The sequence below is a fragment of the Camelus bactrianus genome, chromosome 16 (assembly GCF_048773025.1).
Source record: "Camelus bactrianus isolate YW-2024 breed Bactrian camel chromosome 16, ASM4877302v1, whole genome shotgun sequence".
Classification (NCBI taxonomy): domain Eukaryota; kingdom Metazoa; phylum Chordata; class Mammalia; order Artiodactyla; family Camelidae; genus Camelus; species Camelus bactrianus.
In genome coordinates, this window is record NC_133554.1 from 17,304,184 (window position 1) to 17,321,970 (window position 17,787).

The 17,787-nt window shown below is 40.4% G+C and overlaps 1 protein-coding gene across 1 annotated transcript in view; it reads right to left on the reverse strand.

Moving 5' to 3' along the window:
- The window catches only part of ANKFN1 (ankyrin repeat and fibronectin type III domain containing 1), a 335,257-nt gene that overhangs the window by 230,440 nt on the left and 87,030 nt on the right, over positions 1-17,787 (reverse strand). Inside the window, exon 2 of the mRNA XM_010951115.3 lies at positions 550-590. The gene's annotated coding sequence lies outside the window, so the exon portion shown is untranslated. The remainder of the gene's footprint in view (positions 1-549; positions 591-17,787) is intronic.

Here is a 17,787-nt window from a genome sequence, read left to right on the forward strand (position 1 = left end):
TTATTTGGTCTTTTAGGATAGAGGGTGTTAGTAATTTGGGTAGGGACACTGGGAGTACCAAGAGGAAAGAAATATAATACACAGGAGATTCATTCTAGAAAGAACACTGGTTTAAAGAGTGGCAGAAATGCAGTACACACACGAAGGAATTATTACAATAACTACCATGCTGTTAAGCATGAAATAGTCTGTGACTGTGACAAGCGACTGGGCAAAGAGAAATAAATCAGTCATTTCAGAGAACCTGAATATTCAAAGGTTTGGGTCATAAAGTTTGAAAGAATATTACCTAATTTTTTCCTTTTACTTTTTTTCTAGCTTTTTTGATGCAACCTAGTCACAACCACAATCTGTTTCCCAAACAGTTTATAAAATGCTCCACGATGTTATATAAATCGATAGCGTGAAATATCAAATTCAAACTGGCACTGTCTTTATTGAGCCAGACTTTAAAAATGCAGCAATGGGAGATGGGAGCCTTAAAGATTAGGAGATTTTAGGAATTATAGCTGAGAAGTAGGTACCATTTCAAGGAAGAAATGTACTTACATTTTGCTGCAGGTGAAATGCCGGTCTTTAAAGGGCAGTCTCTGAAACAAAGAGAGAAAAAAGTATGTTAAAAAAATGTCCAGTAACCAATTTAAAGTGAAAAAGGCATTGAATTGCTTTTGAAGCTGTTATCACTGATTGGAAAAATGAGAAGCCTAGAGATGAAATTATTTCTCTTGGGAAACTCTTCTTGGGGGTACAGGGAGCTGTAGCCCACAAAGAAAGGACATAAGTCAACCGCACGCTCAGCTCTCTGCCCCTGAACATCCTAGAATTTCAAGATCACTTGATGCTTATTTAGTCTCCCAGGTCTGATCCTCAGCTACGAGAAATATGAAGGGTCTAGCTGCATGTGCCAACGGCTCAGACGCATCATCCTCATGCTTCTGGTTCATACTGACATTTCATCTTGTTCTCAAAGGCCCAGTTCTGACACTTTGTTCCATTAAGTGAAACTCCTCCTAAAAATTATCATTTTCCTCAATTCATGTTGATTGGGGCAAATGGACAAGTTTTCTTTTCCAAGAAGTAAAAAGCTTTCCTGGGGAGTAGTGGGAGGTGGGGATTAAAGTCAATGCCAACTTTCTCTTTACTCAAGATGGCAGTGAAAGGAGAGGAAAAATTAGACTGTACCTATGCTTAGGAGTTTGCCAGTTGTGTAGGTAATTTCTTCAGTGTGGCATCCCACCAGAAAATTGAGCTTGCTTCCAAATCCATTTTTTTTTTTTTGGATCTATTGTGGTTATATCCAAAGGGGAAGTTTTCAGGGTAGTGGGTTTAATTGGGGATGGCAGGCAAGTCCTTATGATTGATAGGAACTACTTGTATTCTGAGATTCAAACAGCTCTGGTCATTTCCCAGACTGAGCATCTAAGTCACTGTGTCCTCAGACCTACAAAAAGACCTTGCCATGCCACCCACATGGGTCTGGATAAGTCAGATTAGTCACTTCAGTGAGCAATATTTTTCCAAGCTCTTCCATTTTTAGTAATAGTGTGACTTTGGCAAACAGATTCTATGCTCTGGGCTTGAGAGAAACAATAATAATGGCTATTTCAAAGAACTGTTGTAAAGGCTAAATAAGATAATATATGGAAAACAGTAACATAGTAACATAAGGCTGGCTCATGGTAGGGACTCAGTGTTACCTGGTATTATTACTGTTACTGTTATTATTATTATCAGAGGGCTGATTTGGAAAGCCAAATTAAGAAGATAGTACAGACAGAAATCAGTTGCATTTCTTTACACTAACAGTAAAATAGCAAAAAAAGAAAGAAACAATCCCTTTTAAAGTCACATCCAAAACAATATAATACTTAGGAATAAATCTGACCAAGGAAGTAAAAGACTTATCTATGGAGAACTACAAAACATTGATTAAAGAAATTAAAGATGAATTAAAGAAATGGAAAGATATCCCATGCTCTTGGATTGGAAGAAATCAATATTGCTAAAATGGCCATACTGCCCAAGGCAATCTACAGATTTAAGTGATCCTTATCAAGTTACCTATGACATTTTTCATAGAACTACAACAAATAGTCCTAAAATTATATGGAATCACAAAAGATCCAGAATTGTCAAGATAATATTGAAGAAAAAGAATGAAGCTAGAGGAATAATCCTCTCAGACTTCAGACAATATTACAAAACTACAGTAATCAAAACAGCATGGTATTGACATAAAAACAGACATATCGATCAATGGAAAAGAATAGAGAGCCCAGAAATAAACCCACAGACCCATGGTCAATTAGTCTTTGACAATGGAGACAAGAATACACAATGGAGAAAAGAGTCTCTTTAGCAAAGTGGTGTTGGGAAAACTGGACAGTAGCATGTAAATCACTGAAGTTAGAATGCTCCCTCACACCATACACAAAAATAAACTCAAAATGGCTGAAAGACTTAAATATAAGACAAGACATAATAAAACTCCTAGAAGAAAACATAGGCAAAACATTCTCTAACATTAATCCTAGCAATGTTCTCCTAGGACAGTCTACCCAGGCAATAGGGGGAAAAAAAAAAAAAAAAAAAAAGCAAAAGAACAAATGGGACCTAATTAAACTTATAAGCTTTTGCATAGCAAAGGAAACCGTAAGTAAAACAAAATGACACCCTATGGAATGGGAGAAAATATTTGCAAATGATGCAACTGACAAAGCCTTAATTTCCAGAATATGTAAACAGCTCATACAACTTAATAACAAAACAAAACAAAACAAACCCAATCCAAAAATGGGCAGAAGATCTAAACAAGCAATTCTCCAATGAAGACATACAAATGGCCAATAGGCACATGAAAAAATACTCAATATTGCTAATTATCAGATAAATGCAAACCAAAACTACAATGAGGTATTACCTCACACCAGTCAGAATGGCCATCATTCAAAAGTCCACAAATGGTAAATGCTGGAGAGAGTATGGAGAAAAGGGAACCCTCCTAATGCTGCTGGTGGGAATGTAATTTGGTGCAGCCATTATGGAAAACAGTATGGAGATTCCTCATAAGATTAAAAATAGGCTTACCATATGATCCAGCAATCCCACTCCTGGGCATATATCTAGAAGGAACTCTAATTCAAAAAGATACATGCACTCCAATGTTCATAGCAGCACTATATACAATAGCCAAGACATAGTAACCGAAATGTCCAACAGCAGATGACTGGATAAAGAAGTTGTGGTATATTTATATAATGGAATACTATTTAGCCATAAAAAACATAAAATAATGCTATTTTCAGCAATATGGATGTATCTAGAGATTGTTATTCTAAGTAAACCAGAAAGAGAAAGAAAAATACCATATGATATCACGTATATGTGGAATCTAAAAAAGGAAAAAAAAGAGGACACTAATGAAATCATCTGAAAAACAGAAACAGACTCACAGATATAGTAAACAATCTTATGGTTACTGGGGGAAAGGGGGTAGAAAGGGATAAATTTGGGAGTTTGAGATTTGCAAATGTTACCACAATATATAAAAATAGATTTAAAAACGTATTTCTTCTGTATAGCACAGGGAACTATATTCAGTATCTTGTAATAACCTTTAATGAAAAAGAATATGAAAACAAATATATGAATGTCTATGAATGACTGGGACACTGTGCTGTACACCAGAAACTGACACACTGTAACTGACTATTCTTCAATTAAAAAAAAAATAAAGAATAAGAAAATGTTATAAACCTGAAGAAGAGAAGAAAAAAAAAAAAAAAAAAAAGAAGATAGGATAAGTCCATGAAATTGGAGCTAGGAAGGTAGCTACAGTTTTATTTGGGTAAGATGTCTCCACTCTTGGCAGTGAAAGCTGTACCATTTTCCCAAATTTCTCTCCCAGAGGGCATTCCTCAAATCTTCATTCCTCCAACTGCTGAGTATAATTTGAGTTAGATCCAAATCCACATTGGAAAATCCCTAAATATTTTAGCAAGCCATCTAATTCCTCATGTACTAACATGGAGGTGACTGGGGACAGGGCTCCTAGATTGGCAAAGTACTAAATTATTGAACTGCTGGGCTCAGGAAGAATTGAGATAATCCTTCTTCCAGAGTTCTTTATACAGGTTAGGTGCGCAACGCAGTTTTACTGAGTTGAAGTTTTTAGATGGATCCTACGGTGTGACTCAGCAAGATGTCACGTGTGTCACTTACTGGAAGGAGTGAGGAACATTCCTCTGACCTCCCCCTGACATACATTCTCCTCCAGTTCTTGCCCCTCCAGGCAAAAAAAGTGTCCTGAAAATTCTTCTGAAATTGGGAAGCCTTCAGCTCCTTTGAGGAACTCGTTGCTAGGAAACAAATTTAGAACGTTCTCACCTACTGAGAAAACTTTTTATGACTGCCTCAAATAACAGGATCTTCTTTAGATGCAAAAGTATTAACAAAGAAAACTGTCTGTTATTCACAGATTCATCGGACAAGAGCTCTTCATTTGGGCAACAATTTCACAGCAATATCAAACTATTCAGAGCCATCCTTGAGACTACATTATGTCTTTTTCCAATGCGGTGGTACCAGTCTTTTTTCTTGGGGTACAAAATAAATAAAGCTGTTAAGAACACTGTGGTGAGGTTTCACAGACCATTGAAAACCTTAAAAACTTGCCTTTGCTTTTCTAAATTTATTTCCACATTAGAAAAAGAAAATCTGGGCTCTTAAAGGAGAAAGAGAGCCCTTCAAATGAATAATTAACTTATCTGCTAAATGTTTATTGAGTGCCTGGTACATGCAGGACATTGTGCTAGGCCCTAATAATACATTTCACATCCTCCTGATAATGTCTGTCTGGTTGGAGAGACAACTCTACCTTTTGGAGGGATCATGTGATGATATAATGCAAAATTACAAGGTGGTCAGCGAGGAGAGAAGGCGGTCTTTGACGATCCAATCCAGAAAGAGAAATCAGGGAGGTCTAGTTGGGGAAGTGTTAGGATAATCTCTGAAGAAAAATTCATATTTAATACTAATAGGAGCTAACACTGCTGAGTGCTTAATGCAGCAGGAACTGTCCTAAGTGCCTTTATATGCACTGATTTACTTATTACTCATAACACGTAGAGAGGTACTATTCCTACCCTAAGGTAGGAGTTAAGAAGGCAATTGGGGAGAGTGCAGCCCTCCAGACAAAGGAACACCATCAAGGGCACAGGGCAGGAAGAAGTGGCTCCTTTGAGAACCAACAGACCCAGCCACCGTTTGCCTTATTCTACACACATTTCAGCAGAGTCCATTCCTCCACCACTTGGGAGTCTTTGGAGCGTGATAGATGGGGCACTTCTGGTATCAATCCTGGATGACTATAATTATGGAAGCCTAGCCTCTGCTCCCGCTGCAGGGAGATGTGAGGCATATCTAGTTCCCCAAAGGTGTACGAGACCAGCAAGTTACCATTCTCAGGTCATGGTAGCACTTGGGCCTGATTCAGTTGCCAGGTCCACATGGAATGGACCTTGTCCCAAGCCCTTGGATACCTTCTCTGATCTCCTTGCTAGAAATCCAGTCTCCTGTGCTCTGATGATCACTGAAATATATCAACTTATGGTCCTGGAGCAACTGATCTCTAGACCAAAGTGTCCAACCAAAGGATTCTCCGTACCACCCATCAATCTCAATGTCTCACCCTGGTTCCTGTGGTTGATACCATCTGGTTATGATCTGTAACCTACAATTGACACTCGTTAAGAAAAAGACAGCTTAGTAATTTTGAAATGTTCTCTGCTGACTGAACTATTTGGCTTGAGTTGTCTGCTATTTAAAATTTTTACAATACGCAAAAAAAATTGCATGGATGTGTGTATAATTGAATAATATAACACGGAGTCAAATCTATATACCTGTTCTTTAAAATACACAATAAACTAGTTCCTACATGGTCAAGATTATAAGTTTCAAGATGAAGTGGCTGCCACTTTCTTATTCTCAATATTGAATTAATTCTATTTTATGTTCATTTCAATTATTTGCTTATTGCCATGGTAAGGATACTTATTCTCTATTCCACATATTCCCAGGAGTGCTGGGAACCAACAGTCTTTTAAATTACCTGGGAAATTAATTTAAGAAAACCAATGCAGGTTTTATATAAGGTAGAATTGCCAATTATTGGGTAATAATAATAATAATAATAATAATAATAATAATAATAATAATTGGTGAACGGTGGATTTTTTTTTTTCACTTTGGTCAAGTGTTCTTTAAAACCCGAGACTATGTGCTGCTGTTGTTGGGAGTCTGAGGATCTCTGCCCAGAGCTCCCACTCTGAAGGAAGAGGCAGTGGTATCAGAGGCTCAGGAGTTCAGTCTGCATTCCTCCAGGGACCTCCAGTGTGACCTCACACCGTTATGTTTCATGTTTATGGAAGCACACATACACACACAAATCTTTATGTAGCTCAGTGCCTTTGTCTATAGAATGGAAATGACAGTAGCTCCTGCATCTCTCCTTATAAGAGGAATCATGCCTATAAAGCACTTGGCAGACACCTTGCCCATTCTAAATACTTAACATATGATAGTTATGATGGTCTTTATTGAGTGCAAACTGAAAAATTACCTTACAAAGAATTGCACTTTCCATTTGGATCAAAATTTTCCTTAAATGATTATCAAACATGCCATCTCCAACCTCTTTTGTCTCTGAATTTGGATTTTGATTTGATCCGAAGTGAGTTCTTCTTTAAAAAGTCATAGTTGATTGGCTTTTCATGATGGTTAATAATTTTGCTAACAGCAGCTTTTTAATTTCTTTTTTTTTTTTTTGTGGCTAGTGTTTTAAGAGTTTTATAAACATTTCCAATTGCTTCTCTTATGGTATCGGAATTTCACTGTTGTTTTTTTTTCCTGGTTTTGACTCTGTGCCTTTGCCCTGAGAACTCAGTGAACCCTCCCGTTGCCCTGCCATGTTTACTTATAAATGGCTTCTTGTGTTTTGATTTCTTTTTACCTCTTACACAGTAAAAATGTTTAATTAAGTCAGCAATTTTCATTACAGAAAATTTGGAAAATACAAAAGAGTACCAAAATGAATTAAAAGAGTTCACAGCCTCACAGATTTATTCTGAAGTATATAAAGAAGTAAACGTCTTGCCCAACACTGCAGCCTCATTTCCCAGAGGTAATACTATGTGAGGGTATCAATAGTATATGAGGGTATCACTCCAAATTGTTTTTTTATGCTTTTGAAAGCAAATATACATATGCAAATCTTCATACATATACTCATATACCATTAAAATTTTTTCAACAAAACAAGGTCATGCTACATAATTCTCTATCATATGCTTTTATTCTCTTAATAGTATCTTTGTGGACATACATTCCAAGTCAGTCTATATGTGTCTCATTTTTTTTTAGTGGCTAAATAGTAATTCATTTATGTTCATGCCCTAATTTATTTAACCAGTCCCAGTACTGATGAACATTTAGGTGGCTTGTGATTTTTTTGCTATTACAGTAAGCTTGCAATGAGAAGGCATTTGGAACTTTTTTTAAAGACACATGCCTTAATATGGTAGGACAGTTCCTAGAATTGTGAGTACTTTATAATAGGGTATATGCAGCTTAATATTAGTTGGAGAGTCCTAATTACTCTTCAAGAAGCTTGAACCTATTCACCCTCTACAATAGGATGTATCCTCCATGCATAGCTGTCACTTTACACACATAATTTCTATTTATTTGAAGTTTTTTTTCTCTACGTGATAATTCTTCCAAGTTTCAAGATATTTAATTCAGTTTTCAGCAATGTTTCTGAGTTCCAAGAACTCTTTTCCTTTTCTCAGATTGCTCCTTTGTAATAACTTCTCCAGTCTCCCTAGGAATTTGTATTATTTGCTTTTAGAGTTCTCTTGATTTCTTCCTTTAAGGGTACCTCACAGAGAGCCACCGTTTCTGATTATGTTGTTTTTCTACCTTCAGACTGCTAAGTCACCTTTAACACTTTGTGCATTTTCTCTCCCCATGGCTACTCGTCTGCACACATCCAGATCTCCCGACCCACAAGGAAGGAAGGGCCCTGAGCACATAGGCAGGGAGGTTTCTGGGGTCTCCTAAGCAGCAGAGGGTCTGCCAGTGGTGAGAGGGAAAGGAAGACTCTTGCCCTGGTGAACAGGCTGCTAGCCCAGGACCCCTCGACTAAGTGGAGTGGGGGAGGCCTCCAAGTTCTCAGGCTCCTCCTGGCAAATGTGGAGTACAAGTGTTCTTTTCAAGTTAAGCACAACTGATGCATTCCTTAGGCATGGTCTTCTCAAAAACAAAACACAAAGCAACAGCAACAAATTTAAAGTATGACTCCCAAAACAATACAGAAACATCTACGCTGAAGGCAAGTTAACGTATCAGACCAAGGGTAGAGAGACTCTCATCTTCAGGATGAGAGCAGTAAGAAACCCGCAGAAGCACGGCGCTCCCAGAAAGCATGCCAACAATACTAGGAATTGAATTCTGTCTTGGATATGGGGATATTTTGGCAAAACAGTTTTACTGCACACTCTATTCAAATAATAGATGTTAACTATCAACAGCAATGAGGTAGATGGTCCTTCTGGGCCGATGATATTTTCATTTATCAACATATACCAGATATTTTAAATGTGACCCATGTACTGAACTTATAACACTGACTAAAACATGGTGATTATTATTTTATCACCTAGGCATTTACATGGGAGACCTTCTAGAAAATGACTACAATTACAGTGATACGTGTGGTAAGTACTATGACACAGTTAGGTCTGGGGTATTACAGGGGCAAATGAGGTCCTTCCTAAATCAGATTAAAGCAGATTTTTCCAAAGAAGGCTGATAATGGTTTGTGGGGGGAAAAAAAGTTAAATGTCCAAGTTAAGTTTGGGAAATGTTGGATTAAAGATAGTGAAATAGGTCTTTCTACTATAGTCTTTTTCAGAGCTTTTAATATTCTAATACTTATTATAAATTCCAGGGAGGGGTAATATCCCAAATTTATGTGACTGAAGAACCCTTCCTGTGAAGCACTGGGAGGGACACGCTGGGGCGCAATGGCCGAGGTGATGCAGGGGAGCTCTCCAGAGGAGTCAGGGCAGAACTGAGATTTCAAGGAGAGCAGGTGTGAGCAAGAAGAGGTAGGGTAGGGCACGCTCAGCAGAACAGCATGTGCAAAGGCCCAGAGAGGACGGGAGCCAAGGCAACGCTAAATAGCTCAAAGCAGCTAGACCAAAGGATTCCATGTGAAAAAGTGACCAGAAGTGGGGACAGAGATAAGCAAGAGACAGTCAGATCATTCTTCCAGGTAAAGGGTCGAACTTCACCCTCAAAGCCAAGAAGCATATTTAAAGGGTTCTAAAATAGAGGGGAAGCATGAACAGACTTTGTCAAAAACATCACCCTGGTCACAGCCCAGCTGTGGATGGGAGCCAGGTCAGCCTGGAGAAAGGAAGGGTAGTCAGAAGGAGTTATTGAACTGACCCAGATGTCAGTGTTGTCAGTGACAGCCTAGGAGAAAGATGGGTGGACAGATGGACAGGTTAGAGAGATAAAATAGATGGATTAAATAGATGGATGATAGATCTACCAGTAGATAGATCAATAGATGAGGGACCAAGGAGAGTCTGTAGGACCAGGTGGCTAACTGGATGAGGGGTGAGTGGGACACAAGGGATTAGGTGATTTCTGGGAGACTGGGTGCGTAGTACAGAGATGAGGAATATGGGAGGAAGAGTAGATTTCGATGGAACCTAATGACTGGATAGGCAGTAGATTCAGGTGAGAAGGGATGGAGCCCAAGCCGAGGCTGTAACCACAGTCTTCGATCTGTTGAATCTGATGAGCTATTGGAACATGTAACTGTTAAGACCCTAACAGGTAAATCTATCAAAGACAACAGCAGTGCTAGGAACCCAGAGGTCTTTATTCCTTAGGAAACACAGATCTCATTTAGGAGTTCTATACTCCAAACCCTTCAACTGACAAAGACAAGTATATTATTTTTAAACAAATGTAGAATGGTAAAAAAAAAAAAAAAATTAAAAACCCAAACTGACTAGCCTCTTCTGCCTTCTGGGAGGTGGAATGAATTGATTTATATCAGTGGGAAAATCACTCTCTGTTTCAGTGTTTCTCGACCTTGGCACTGATCAGATATTTATTTGTTGTAGGGACTGTCCCTGCGCATTGAAGGATGTTTAACAGTGTCCTTGGCCTCTACTCACTAGATGCCAGTGTTACCCCCCCCACTGCCCCAGTTGTGATAACCAAAATGTCTCCAGAGATTCCCAGATATCCCTGGGAGGGGCATAGTTAGGCCAGTTCCCCTCACCCTTCCCAAGGCTGAGAACCACTGCTCTCGACTCTTCCTTTGGCATCATGTGGTGGAACCTGGAAGAACTCTGCTAATTCTTTTGTACCAGGGAAGAGTGAAACCCAGAGGAGATGGCCTTTTGTTTGGCAGAGCACATTCACGGGTATTTGCAAATGCAAAGTTGGCCTAGACCTTGAATAGATGGTGTGGAAGTTAAATTCTGCTACCAAAGAAAGTGAGAGAAACTAAATTCCTAAAGTAAACTGAAGGAAGCTTGCTGGGCAGCAGGGAGGCCACAGTCTTAGAGAAAGGAAAGCAGTGAGAAATTCCTAACAGCTGGGAGGATGCAGGGCCTTTAATTACAGGGATGCTTAACATTCAATCCCAAACTGTTTACTGTTCGGTGGTGTAAGACTTTTCCATTGTCCCAAGGTCCTAAAGTAGAATCTCAAGTCAGATGTGGCTGTGAGAATAGTATTTCCCAGGATTTTGCAGAAGTGTTCAGTGTGGGGCTTAAGCTTTTAAGCTTTGTCACTGTCCTCACCACTGTCATTTTCTACTTTTTCTTTTATATTTTCCTTTTCCTCCTTCTTTCACAGCCTACAGTAAAAACTTTCATTCTTGGAGGTTAATTCTTTTGATTGAAATTACCAGTAAATTTAAATTCCCTGCGGGAAGTTGAATTTCTGAAGTTGTAGGAGGCCAGAGATGCTACCTGGGCTGGACAGAGCAGAGCTTGGTGTAGAGAGTGACATCGTTAACGACATGGGGTCCTCTCACCTGATGTCTCCTCACAGATGGGTGAGCTGAAGTCCAGAGGGCTGCAGAGCTTTGTTTAAGAAACAGAGCTTAGATCTTTTGGCTCCTTTGGCTCCTAGTTTTATATTTTTTTTTTTTGAGCAGAGCACACCATCACCTCTGTCTGATTAGCTGACACTTAGTATCTAGAAAGGTCTCTGATTTTTGCACAAGCAGCTCTGAGGTAATAACCTTGCTAAAAAAATTTTCTTTAAAGGCAGAGTAAAAGCTGCTTAACTAAAGGCTCACACCAAAGATGTCTTAAAGCTCTGCTTATCCTCAAGTCTTTCCCCCTTGGGATCATTAAAATATTATCTGGCTCAGAATATCTTCTACTTTCAAACATCTCTTTCCAAATTTCTATCTGTGTCAGCTGACAATACAGACTCATAATACCCTTTCATGTCTCACAGGCTACTATCGTCCAAACCTTGTAATTAAATACTGAATTTCTAAGGATTAATTATTCAAATGCCAAAGAGACAGTTTTTGGCAAGGAATGAAATATGCTGTAGATACTATGAAAGCTGGTCAATGGTCAGGTATTTACACATCAAGTGATCAATTTTAATGAACCATTTCCTTTGAAGACACTTACAAAAACACATGAAGTCCATATACATGAAATCTGAAAATTACACTGGAGTTGTGTCTCACAAAAGATGACCTTAATTGATGCTGCTCTAAAACCCTTCGAATAGGAGAGCAATGGCTCAAATTCATTATAAATCAGAGCATGAACCCAGGCAACTTTGTATTCATCTGTTTATCTTCTGCAATACCTAGCAGAATATTCAACATATAGGGGCTCTTCAACAGACAGCAGTTAAATGAATCAACCTCCAGGCTTCTCCAGCAACAGGATTCCATCTGCCCAGCAGCCTCCCACATCCAGGATGCCTTGGTTACTCATACCTGTGTCCAGGACCAGGGATGTAATTTGTAGGACTCGGTGCAAAAACGAAAAAGTGGGGCACCTTGTTCTAAAACAATTAAGAACTTTAATACCATGACAACAGAGCATGAAACGAAACCTGAGGCCCTGCGTGACTGCCTCAGGTACAGTGTGCCCAAGGAGCGGGCCCCGTGTGTGCCCCGCCCATTTCCCAGCCTTCTGAGTCCTTCATGATGCTAATCCTGCTGCCCGTGCCAAGGGCCGACCCTTACTCTAGCCATCCTTAGCTCCTTCCTTCCTGTCTCAATCAGACCCCTCCTTCTTGGGTCCATGCCCTTCTATCCTCCTTGTCTTGTCTTTTTCATCGTGCTTTCTGGACCCCTGTTCTAAGGTAAGAGAACTGACCTGTCTTGGCCTTCTCAGTACATCTCCTCACCTGAATGAAAACTAGGCTTTCCCGCGCCCATAGTTCTTTCCAACAGGGGTCACTACTGTTTCTCCCTCCAAAGTACAGCTGCATAAGTGGCAGAATCTATCTGTCCTTGGGTCTTAGTGGTCCTTCCCGGCCATCTGCTATGCTGCTCTTGCTCCACGTGATCGCTCGCCTCCCTTTGGCCATGTCTTACCCTATATCATTGGATGTTTTCCAAGGCTCCCTTGTGCCTCCCTTCTGGCCCCAGCACGGGCTCTCAGCTTTCCTCTTCTCTCCCACCTTTCTTGGACTGTGTAACATTTGCATTGATGACCCATCTGGTGCTCTGATCTTGCAACTCAAGGATTTCCACAAAGCCACTCATCTTCACTTCTGGTCTCTTCAGACACTTACTGACATACCTCAACCTGCATTATTGCTGGGAACTACTCCACTTACATGGGGTATAATCTAGTCACAGGACAATTTGGAAAATACAGAAAGCAAAAACAGACGAATAAGAACAACAAATCAACCAACCAAACAACAAACAACCACCGTTCCATCACTCAGTGACATTACTGTTAAAATTTCAGAAACCACAACCCCCAGTTTTTCTTCCTATGCACTGGAGAGTGAAACTGAAAAGAGTTGTGATGAGTCCTCTCCACCAGAATCGAGGGTATTGCTCTCATCTGAGGTATCAGATCAGGGCTATTTATTGAGGCATTCTAGTTAAGCTGAAATCTAAACGATAGAATGGAAACAACTCATTGAGGGAAAGAAAGAAGGTTATTGCAGGCAGAAGGCACAGCTTGTACAAAGGTCCTGAGTCAAGAAAGAGCATGTCTTATTTGAGGACCTAAAAGAAAGCCACTGAGTAAGAACACCGTGAGATGCATAACCTGGTTCGAATCTCAAAGTATTTCCCTCAGCCTCAATTTCCTTCTCTGTAAACTGGTGGTCATATTGGCTTTCCCCTAGGTTTGTTGGAAAGATTCAATGCGTTCCTATAGGGAGAACACTTAAAATAGCACCTGGCACATAGTAAAGCTTTCTTAAAACAGGGAAAGTATAGATAGTCCAAAGAGTCAGTGCAGAGAAGGGGCCATATCTCCGCTGTCTCCCTGTGCTCTCTGTGAGGACACAGCCATGAGTGACAGCTACTGGAGTGAGCAAGTCTGGTTTCTCTCTTCACTCCCTAACTTCTGTTTCCCTCCAGGAAAAGGTGGACTTACTAAGACTGGGAGCTGGACATCCACTGGGCCGTTTCCCATAGGAGGGAGGCTTCCTGGCTGCGGGCTGCTGCTCTTGTGTGCACGTGACTCCAGGCTCCTGTTTAATGCTGCCAATCAGGTCCAGCAGTGATGGGGCATGGCAGTCACAGTCATGTGGCACTGGGCTTGCCTCTTCAGTTCAGAGGAGGGGAGAGGGAAGCCTGGCTTAGGCTTCTGCAGTGAAGTGTCCCAGTTGCTGTGTATTTTGGATTTAGTGGGTACTCCCCAGTTATCAATGAAGTCGGTACTTTGATATCCAGTCAGTGAAGGAGAGGTGTGAAGGATTAGAATCCTGATCTCCAACAAGTCAGTGCCCTGGAAACCTTGAGATTAAATACAAATATCTGGAGAGCAGAGAACCAGAACACGAGACCACAGGTCTTGGTAAAGATCTTGGTGTGACCCACTTTAGTGCAGATGGGCAGTGCTGGACTTGTTTCTGACTTGTTTGGGGGTGATGGCTTGCAGGAAATGTGCTGCTGAGGCCATTATTGGGACTTTAAGTAGAACAACAACAACAACAACAACAACAACAACAACAACAACAACAACAACAACAACAACAACAACAGCAAAACCCCAGCTAGGTTCCATCCAGAGCAGAGAGACCGAGAGAGCGTGGTTCTGGTCTGTAGGGTAGTGCTGGGCAACTGGAAACACCAGCTCAGCTGATCCATCTGGGGTTCTCGTTTATCTTGTTTGGAATCGCACAGGCCTGAGACGGGACTGTGGAGGGACTCACTTCTTCTTTTTTTTAAATTAATTAAGAATTTTTTTGTTTGTTTTGAGGGAGGTAACTTAATTAATTAATCAATTAATTATATATTGGGAGTACTGGGACTTGAACCCAGGACCTTGTGCATGCTAAGCACATGTTCTACCACTGAGCTATACCCTCCTTCCCCAGGACCCACCTCTCGATTCAGGTAGCTTGGCTACAGGCTCCTGGGGCTCTCTGCTGAATGCTCTCAAATTGACTTTTTTTGTTGTTCCATAGGGCTTATTTCTTAAATAAGCTACAATTTCTTAAATCCATAGCTGATTATGATAGGGATTTAAGACACCCTGACCCAGATAATGGTTAAAGAGGAGTTGAGTCCCTGGTTTGTTATCTTTAGGCATTCAGCTAAGAAGTACACTTAAAACACCATTTTCTTGAACTATCTGTTTCTACGGTAGGTTTGCTTACACAGTTAAGGGAGAATGGAGTTGGTTTAAAATATGGGCTTTGATCTTGCATTAAGAATATAAGCAGTTAGAAAGGAAAGAAAAATGAAGGAAGAAGCTATGAGTGGAAAGAAAGGAGTTATTACTTTAGGAGAAATGCTGAGATTTTAGAGGCTAAATTGGACAGATAAGAACCTACAGTGTTTTAAATGCTCTCAAAGGTGAAGTTAGAAAAGAAGTGTGGCTGAGGCTGAAAAATCCAGCAAAAATACTAAAGAAAGGAAACAAAGAACACTAATGCTCCAGAGGATGCTCAGATGCAGGGGGCTGTTGGGAAGCTGGTGAATGGACTGGGAGAGCCACGCTGAGGGCTATGTGGACTGTACGGAACTATGAGGAATGACTAGGCAGATCACAGTGGAAACTCCTAGGGATTATTTCACTGGTTCCAAGATAACACAGTGATTGCAGCGGGGACCACAAGGAATGGTATGCTCCAGTCCTCTAAGAGATGGCTTCGGGAGAATGAGCCAGTCAACCTTAGGTGAATTGCCCCCGACCTCCCAGGGCAACATCTGGCACTGTCTAGAGACATTCATTGATCATTATGTTTTGAGGAGGGGGAGCTACTGACTGCTAAACCTACTACAATGCACAGGTTAATCCCCCAAACAAACAATTATCTAGTCTGAAGTGTCAGTAGCACTGAGATTGAGAAACCACCTTCAGGAAAACCAGGCTGGACTACAACACTTGAGTCCAGATGGAGTCAAGCTGTTAGGGCTGATGAGTAGAATCATCCAACTTGGAGACCTAGACATGGGTAAGATCTGTTTGCACCTTGAGTATTTTGGCAGCTTCTAAAACTGCTGACTTCATATCTCCTTATTAAGGAAGATCTCAAAGGAGAAAATCTGGAGTAGTATCATGAAGAAAACAGATGAATGGGCTGAAAGCAAAGAGACAGAGAAAGGAGGGGAGGTACTGTGATCCGGCCAAGGGTATTAGCGCCATATATGGAAAAGGTCAAGGTCCAGTTGAGATGTCTATTACACTTTCAAAAACAGCTGAGTTTGAGGGATAAATTGGGAGTTTGAGATTTGGAGATACTAACTACTATATATAAAATAGATAAACAACAGATTTATACTATATAGCACAGGGAACTATATTCAACATCTTGTAGTAAATTATGGTGAAAAAGACTATGAAAATGAATACATGTATGTTCATGTATGACTGAAGCATTGTGCTGTACATCAGAAATTGACACAACATTGTAAACGGACTATATATATATATGCATAAAAACAGCTAAGTTTGAGAATAGTGCAGAATGAGAGACAAACGAACCACAAGAGGCATTTGTGCCTGAAATAGGGATGAGGGTGGCAAAGATGAATGTTCTTGCTACCAATGCAGCAGCATAATTCACTTAAGGTCTAGAAATTTAAAAAATTGAGGAAAGGCAAGTTTTGGGGGAAGAGCACATGGTAAAAGGATGTACTTTCCACCCAAGCACGCAAGCTGCAGCCGCATCAGGAAGAGCGTCAGTGTATGGATCTGTTGAGGACAAGTGCCCACTGAGATAAATATGCAAGCAAAAAAGGTATAACATTCGGAGACTGGTCAACAGTGGTGGTTCTCAAACTTAGCAAGCATTAGATTCACCTGGAGAGCTTGCCAGAACCCAGATATCTGTGTCCCATGCCCAGAGTTTCTGATATAATGCATCTGGATGAAGCTCAAGAATCTGCATCTCTAATATGCTCTCAGGCGATGCATTGATGCTGCCACATTTAGAAAACCACTGGTGTACAGACTTTCAGGTAGGAAGCAAAGACGAACACACTGCCTCCTGGGATCCTGAAACAGATGGAGATATACAAAGAGTAGGGCGAGGCACTGAGACTCTGGGGAAAGCACGAGCATGATTCTCACTTAGACAGATGCCTCTCCCTTTTGAGCACCCTGCTCTGAGCGGTGGAAGCTGAGTCATTGGAAAGAGCCCACTCAGGAGTCAGCACTGGGGAGAGGGGTAAAATGCAGGGCTCACACCTGGGATGAAAATGAAAAAGATTAAAATACGCAGCACAGAAAATGAGCCGTGCAGAGACTTGGAGATGAGGGCCACCACTGAAACCCCTTAATTCTGCAAGTGTCTAAAATGCCAATCTGAGGGAGGGAACGGGATGTGGGAGCAGGTTTCCTTCTTTGCCTCAAAAGATATGGGAAGCACAGGATTACAATGAACTTTTTTCACGTCTTGGCACAAAATTTCCATTTTCAAATTTCTATTTCAAAGCTGACACCAAGAACATTCTCTTTTTTCTCCAAATTTTTCAGTCGACCATTCTCCCTAGATAACACTTAGCATTCTGCTATCATCCACAGCTGATAACCACAATGTGGATTCAGAACTTCGGATTCCATCTGTTTCTTCATTGTTCTCTGAATATATTTTCTATCCACAGGAAGAGGGAGTGAGTAGTCAGATCCAGGCACCGAACTCCATCTAATGTTTCTCAAATCCAGCGAGAGATGGTTTGACTAAACTACAGTGCACGTATCTACTAAGGGATTATCATATAACCATTAAAAAAAAAAAACACCACAAGCTTTATGAAGAGTTGTAGTTACAGGGAGGAAATGCTTATGGTACACAATGGTAAGTGAAAATAAAGCAATGAAATTGAATATTTACTATCACAACTCCACGAAAACATAAAAGCATAGAGAATACTATTCACAGATGTAAATGTATCAGAAGGTATCCTGGGGCTATCCTCAAAGGGTGGGAATTCTCTCCAAAGTCTTTCACCATCAACTTGAATGTCACATATAACAAGAAGAATACACTTTATCAATTTTAAGTATTTTAATGCAAGTGTTA